General features: G+C 31.3%; 1 long non-coding RNA gene across 1 annotated transcript in view; it reads right to left on the bottom strand.

The window, feature by feature from the left end:
- Positions 1 to 600: 600 nt before the first annotated feature.
- Positions 601 to 7,361, bottom strand: part of LOC111617730 — a 33,273-nt gene continuing 26,512 nt past the window's right edge. Inside the window, exons 2-3 of the long non-coding RNA XR_002755470.1 lie at positions 1,917 to 2,025; positions 601 to 678 (exon numbers count right to left, since the gene is read on the bottom strand). This is a non-coding gene — a long non-coding RNA (uncharacterized LOC111617730). The remainder of the gene's footprint in view (positions 679 to 1,916; positions 2,026 to 7,361) is intronic.

The raw sequence follows: 7,361 nt of genomic DNA, 5'->3' as shown, positions 1-7,361 counted from the left end.
GACTATTGCTGTTTTTCTTTTAATTACAATTTCACAAAACATACAATTTATTGATGATTTCTGATAGAAATAAGCTATGAATTTAACATTTCAGATCTTGTGACAATCTATAATAAAAGATATCTAGAAGTTAATAAAATTTCCTTAGATGAGTTGTAATATATTTTAAAAAATCTAAGACCATGTTTTATATTTTGAATGTACAAGATGTGTTCAAATATTTCCAAGAATAGATCAAAAGTCAAAACATGTTATTAAAAATTTTATATCTCATTTTTTAAAAACAATCACCTTAGTTTTGATATAACTTGTTCAATAATTTTTCAATTCATGAAACATTTAAAAACTCATCTCCTTTCAGGTATTACAAACATTTTTGATTAATTATTGATTAAACTATTTTCCTTTTAGTTTTTTTCAACTTTAAGAAGAAAGTCATTAAGAACTAAAGTGGGGGAAATAGGGGAATTTCAAAATAATAGCATATTTAATTTTTAAAAATACTTTTGTTTTTAAAAAAATCTTAGTTTTTTTAAAAAGAAGTTTGTTTTAATTTTTGTTTTCAGTTTAAATAACAAAAATTTAAAAATTAGTAACTTACTATTCCATAAATAATAAACTTAATTCGAAAGTAAAATCCTGAGTTTTGTCAGTTGAGCATCTTAAAAGATCAGAGAACTGAAAAATTAAACATTGATTTATTGTTTAATTTCTTTTAGTTAAATAATTTTTAAATTGTTTTCTAATGAGAAAAGTTTCTAGGTTTAAAGTCAAGCTCAAAAAGCATTTAATCTTTAATTGAAAAGAAAAAATTCAAGAACAAACTTTTTGTCTACGATAATTTCATATTTGTGATAATACAAACATTTCCTTATTCTGATAGTAAAAAGTTTTATATTGTTAGAAAACAGATTTTTTTACACAGCATCATAAATCTATTTCTTAGCAAAAAAAAAAAAACCGATAAAATTTAAACTCAATAATAAATTAAAATGTTCTGATTAAACTACATTTTTTTACACACATGATCAATGTTTAAAATTACATTCAAACATTTTAGACTAACATCATTTATCTTATGCCTTATTTAAATTCCATTTTATAAAATTTCATTGAATTATAAAATTCAATTTTCCAATTCATGAAACAATTTTCATGAATTGCAGCAGTATAATGCAGTCCAATATAGTAAACATATAACTTTAATGAACTACAGAGTCAATATGTAGAAATTAAGTTGAGTAATAAACGTGATCATGAAAAATTTAATTTTCACATATAATCTTTGAAGGAATATTGTCTCAATAAGCTAAAAAGTATTTATGTCTGTTATTTATTAAAAATATCACATATCTTAAATATAAATTATTTGATTAATAACACTTTATATATAATATACATAGTTTAGATATGTATTATACTTAAAAATGATCGAATACTGACTAAACTTCTGTTTTATTAATGTATTTATTTCTTTTTATCTATTTATCGTACACTGAAGTAGTTTCAGACTTGATAAGCAATCATTTTCAAGGGTATGTACATAAATTCTATAAATATACTCTTGGAATGAAATTCAATTTTAAGGATTTATTTGAACCATTCTGAAGATTGAAACCATATTCCAAGAATAAGAGATTCACAGAATTTACATATATACCTTTCAAGATGGATGTTTACCAAAGTTGTTTCTGACACCACTTCATGTGATAAATAGTTAAAAAATAAATAAATAAATAAATGCATCATTAAACACAGGTTACTAATTAATCTTTGCATGAAATTGGAGAAGTGATTAAGTTCAATATATAAAATGTTATTCTATTTTAATAAATCATCCTTTAGAATAAAATATAAGACACAAATAATAATATTTATCTCCTTCACTAGCAACAAAATAAAATAAGTCAAGTTACCTTTTTTCCATATTCCAGATTTTCTTTTAGTAACATTTTGAAATCAACATAATAGAATATCTTTATTTAAATGTATTTTCCATAATTCCTCAATCCTTTTATATGTAATCTAAATTGAAAAAAAAGGTTTATTTTATTTACTAATTATACATATAAGTATTTTAATAAAATTGCTAAAACATTGAGTTATCCAAAAAAATTTATGCCAGTTTTATTTAGAATAAAATTATTGGATAATGATAAACTAAAGTACCAAAAAATTACACACACCTATCTAATAACATGTAGCTCCTCCCTGAGCCCAAATAACAGTGGCTACATGATGTGTCATAGACACTACGAGGTGTCTGAGTTGTTGCACAGGTATTTCAATCCAGACATGTTTAATGGTTCTCTATAATTTACTTATATTTGTTGGATAGTTTTGTAAGGCATTGAGTAATGTTTGCACAGTGTCACATAAATACTCTATGAAGTCTTTGCCAACTGAGACTGCCAAGGAAATAACTGAAAATCTGTCAAGTATTCTCAAACCATTGTTATACCACCACCACTGCCCTGTGGAGAGTAGCATTATCCTGCTAGTACAAACCATTTCTGTCAGAGAACATAGTAAGCATTAATGGGTGCAAAACATCTCTCACAAGATTAGTATACATTACAACTGTCAAAGTCAACTGCACTCTCAGCATTAGTCCCTATTCACACCAATAGAACACACTCCAAACCAGGACAGAGCCACCACCAGCTTGCACAACACTTTACTGACATGATGGATTCATGGCTTCATGTGGTTACATAAACACAACTATCAGCTCAAAACAGCTGAAAACGAGATTCATCTAACCACATAATACTATGCCAGTTATCCACTGTCCAATTTTGATGTTCTTTGGCCCAGGGAGGCACATTGTCTGGTACCTGGATGTTACTAGTCATACCAGAGTGGGTTGGCAATTACCAAACTCTAAGGAATGCAATGTAGGTTGTACATTGTATTGATTGATTGACAGGTTCAGCAGCAACCCTGTTGAAGTGATGTGATTTGGTGCCTAGTTACCTTTCATTGCTTGGTTACTAACCTGGTTAGCCATCAGCAGTCATATTCTTACATCAGTCATGGGTGCCTACACTGTGCATGTGCTGCTGATATCCAGAATTTAAGTATTCCTGGTAAATCCTTGAAACTGTTGCACAAGAAAATCCAAGAGCATTGGCCACCTCACTGATAGTATGACCTATTCTTCTTGCTCCAATAACCTGTCCGTGATCAAATGGCAATAAATACTACTCTAACCAAGCTCACACACAACCGATAAGTATCATACCTATGATGTCAAATGCAAATGTTTCAGCTCAAAGCATTTCTGTGTAGGTAGAAGGTAACATTGTATGTGCTGAAGGTAACATTGCATGTGCTGTTGTCTCAAATTTTTTGGCACTTCAGTTTATAATAATGCAGAAAAATTCAATGAACTGTGAAGTCATAAAACCTAATTCAAGATCTACCAGTTTTATTATATTGTGAAAATTGTAAAAAAGTTTGTAATATGCAGCAAAAAGGCAAGTATATAACTTTACTGTGTAAAGTTTAACACCTCTCTAATAACAGTCTAACATTATCAGAAACTTTCATAATTTCTAGTAATGAGATCTCAGGAGCATATACAGGATCTTATTAAAAGTAAATTTATCATCATCCTTAAAGAAGACTTTCAGAAAAAATAAAGAAATGAGATAAAAGCTTCTTTAATTCAGTCCTTAACAAGCTGAGTTAATAATAATAAACTGTCAGTTACTAAAAGGCAGAGATACAGAATATGCCAGATTGTGCAAATAAGGTTTGAGAAAAATTAAAGCAGTTCTGGAGAAATTTGCAATAAAAAATTAATATTATGGCAATAGCCACAAAAATGTTACAATTAAATTTAATCATCTCAGCTAAGCCTATAAACATTTAATTGTGGGAATATTCACTAAAACAGAGGAACCATGCATGTGTTTATTACATCACTGCTTACTTATATGGTTTTGCATTTGTAGTAAGGACAAGTAAGTCACCTTTATTGAACCACAATTTTGACTTTTACAAAAAACCAAAACCAAAAGAAAGCCCTAAAAAGAACAAAAAAAAAAATCTGTTTTTATTTCAAAATGCTTTTCAACACTATTTAATTAATGGGTAAAATTTCATGTCAGCTCTAATTTAAATGAAATATTCAATAATTTCTCCATAGAGAAAACTTGCAAATTAATAAACTGCATTTAAAAACTTTCATTTAGCTATTTAATTGAGATAATTTAGAAAAAGTTTTATCATTATCATTTTATGAACATTATTTTCCTTTATTTTTCATGTTTCTTGTAGAGTTAGTATAAAATAAAAAGCATATGTTTTAAATATGTTTTAAAATCATAAAAATGAGGTCATCTTTTCAAAACATAAATAAATAATAATAATAATAATGATGAAAACTCAAAAAACATTTATATTTCTGCAAAAAATTGGTGCATTTCTTAAATAATTTTTCATAAAAAATTGCATAATCATAATTGTAAAGAAATTTTGCATTTTTGGACATCAAAAAGTCTATTAATTATCACCCAGTGCTAAAAATAGTCATTCATGGAGTCAATTTTATTTCTATTAATCAATGTACTATATCAAGTTTATACCCTATGATGATATGTACTTCTTTTAATTTAAAAATTTTTAATTAATTTATGTTTGACACTGAGCCACAAATTATACAGTAAGGCCCATTTAATTACTNGAGTCCAATGTATAACTCCAAAAGAGTATGTGAGTACTGGAATGACATATGTGTTTATTGCTTTAACTGTGTGTTTTGCATTTAGCTGTGTTTTGAGAATGGCATTTAACCTACTTTGGTATTCTTTAATTAATCTTTGCTTTATTTGTGTATGTTATGTTAGTTTGGCCTATTGGAATCCTAAATACTTGTAGAGCTCGCCCTCTTCCATGGATTCAATAACGTCTCCATTTCCAAGTGCAAAATCTTCTTTCTTCAGGATTCCTTTTTCTATGTGAAGCTTTTTGCATTTGTCTAAGCCAAACTCCATTTGTATGTCCTTAGTGTATGAGTATGTGATTTGTAGGAGTTGATGAAGTTGTTTCTGTGTGCATGCATAAAGTTTTATGTCGTCCATGTACATGAGATGTGACAGTGTAAACTGTGTTGTTTTTTCATGTCTGATATTGTAGTCATAATGCATGTTGTTTAACATGTTGGATAATGGGTTTAGGGCTAGGCAGAACCAGAGGACTCAAGGAATTTCCTTGAAAAATTCCTTGCCTAATGAATATCTCATTTGTTTGTATGGAAGTGTTACTAACCCTGAGATGCAGTGTTGTTCTCCAGTGCTGCATAGTGTTTTCAAAGAATACAATGAGTGATGGATGTATTTTGTACATGTGTAGAATATGTAGCAGCCAACTGTGTGGAACACTGTTGAATGCTTTTCTGTAATCTATATATGCCGTGTGTATGTTTCTGTGTTGTTTGTGTGCTTATCGTAGAATGACTGAATCTATGAGTAACTGTTCTTTGCATCCCCTGTGATTTCTACGGCAACCTTTTTGTTGTTCTGTAAGAATGCCATGTTCTTCAACATGTTTATATATTTTGTTTGTGATACAGGATGTCAATAATTTGTAGAGTGTTGGAAGACATGTTATTGGTCTGTATTGTGTGGGGTCTGTGGTTTTGTTGTTTTTAGGTTTCATGTAGGTGATGCCCTGAGTAAGAAATTTTGGCATGTCTTGTGGATTGATGATGATGTGTGTTAGATGTTTAGCTAGTTCCTGGTGCAGTGATGTAAACTTTTTGTACCAGAAATTGTGAATGTTGTCTACACCAGGTGTCTTCCAGTTGTGTGTTCTGTTAACAGCATAGCGTATGTCATGTACGTTTATTTCAGCACAGGACATAGTTGGTATGTTGTGCAAGTTTCTGTTCTCCTCTTCGATCCAGCCTGCATCAGCACTGTATGTAACAGCATTAAACCAAAGAGAAGACCAATAAGTTGCGAGTTCTTCTTCTGTTGGTGTGCCACTGTGCTGTGTATCAGTGTTTGTTTTGGTACTGATTTGTCTGTAGAAAAGTTTTTCATTGTTTGTGAATAGTTTATTTTGTTGTTTTCGTAGTGTACATGTTTTGTATCGTTTGAGTCTACGTGCTTTGGCTGCGAGTTTCTGTTTTAGTGTATCGATGTATTCTGTAATGTGTGTGTTGTGATGTTCGTGTTTTGTGTGTGTTTTGATTTTCTTGAAAATGTTTTTGAGTTGTTTCTTTAATTTGGGTGTTATGTTGTTTTTAGTGTATTGTGTCAGCCTGCCTAATTGCTGTCTAATGTCATTTATTTGTGTTTCAATTCTTCTCTGCCAGGCAGGCTTGTGATAGAATTGTGTTTTGTGTGTGTTTGTCTGCGATTGTATTTTCAGTCCATGGTGTGTTACTACTGTGACTGCCCCAGCACAAACTAAGGTATGAATGTATGAGAGTGTAGAAATTGAATGAATGTAGTTTGGTAGTAAGTGAGTGTTTACATAATTTAGTGTTTTTCCTACTACCTTTGACGTGTTGGTTTTCGGTATTCGTGGTCTTTGTGTGGGATCTGTGCCTGTATATTTAGTGAGTGTTTCCTGAAATATAAGTGAGAGTGTATTAACTAAATCTATATCTATGTTATCAGTGATAGATGATGGAGTGTCTGTAGTATCACTATTGGTAGTTGTTGTATGTGTACTATTATCAATGCTTGTTGCTGGATTATCATGACAGGTTACGTGATCTTCATTGATATTAAATGTTTCTGCTTGTTGATGTATTTGATCAGCAACCTGTTGTTTGATAAGTTTAAGTGTTGGTTGTGGGATAAGGTTGTTGTGTACAATTGTTCTTTTTTGTTCGGTGACAGTGAGGTGAGGATATTGTTGTGTGAATCTATGGTGTAGTTGTCTGTATGCTGTCATGTTTGTTTCGAGTTTTGTGATGATGTAGTAAGTACGGATGATAAACTGATTCATTTCTGTTGTCCATTTCATCCGTTGGCGTGGTTTTCCAGCCTTTGTGGTCTGTGGACGCATTGCCACAGAAACACCAAGGCTAGGTTGATTCCTCACATCTGTTGAGGACATTGCAGTAGCCATGCTTGGGCCGGCGCTGCTTTCGCCACCAGTAACCAAGGGAGACTGTGGCCTATTTTTCGAATGTGAGCCTCTGCCTAACCCACAAACGCGGACCTTGTTAACTCGGGCGACATCCAAGCCGGTATCACACTTTGATCTGGTTACTACCATAATAATTATCTCCACAGAATGTGGGTGTGGTCACTCTTAGCTTCATTTCTCCCCATAGACCTTACTGGCATGGGTGTCCCTACCAGGAGCTTGTGCTCCAGCCTGCATTGCCCTATGGATCT

Source organism: Centruroides sculpturatus, unplaced genomic scaffold (assembly GCF_000671375.1).
Source record: "Centruroides sculpturatus isolate CEXI.00-Female unplaced genomic scaffold, Cexi_2.0 scaffold2171, whole genome shotgun sequence".
NCBI classification, from domain to species: domain Eukaryota; kingdom Metazoa; phylum Arthropoda; class Arachnida; order Scorpiones; family Buthidae; genus Centruroides; species Centruroides sculpturatus.
Note: the sequence above shows the minus strand (reverse complement) of the source record. Positions and strands in the feature narration are given on the sequence as shown.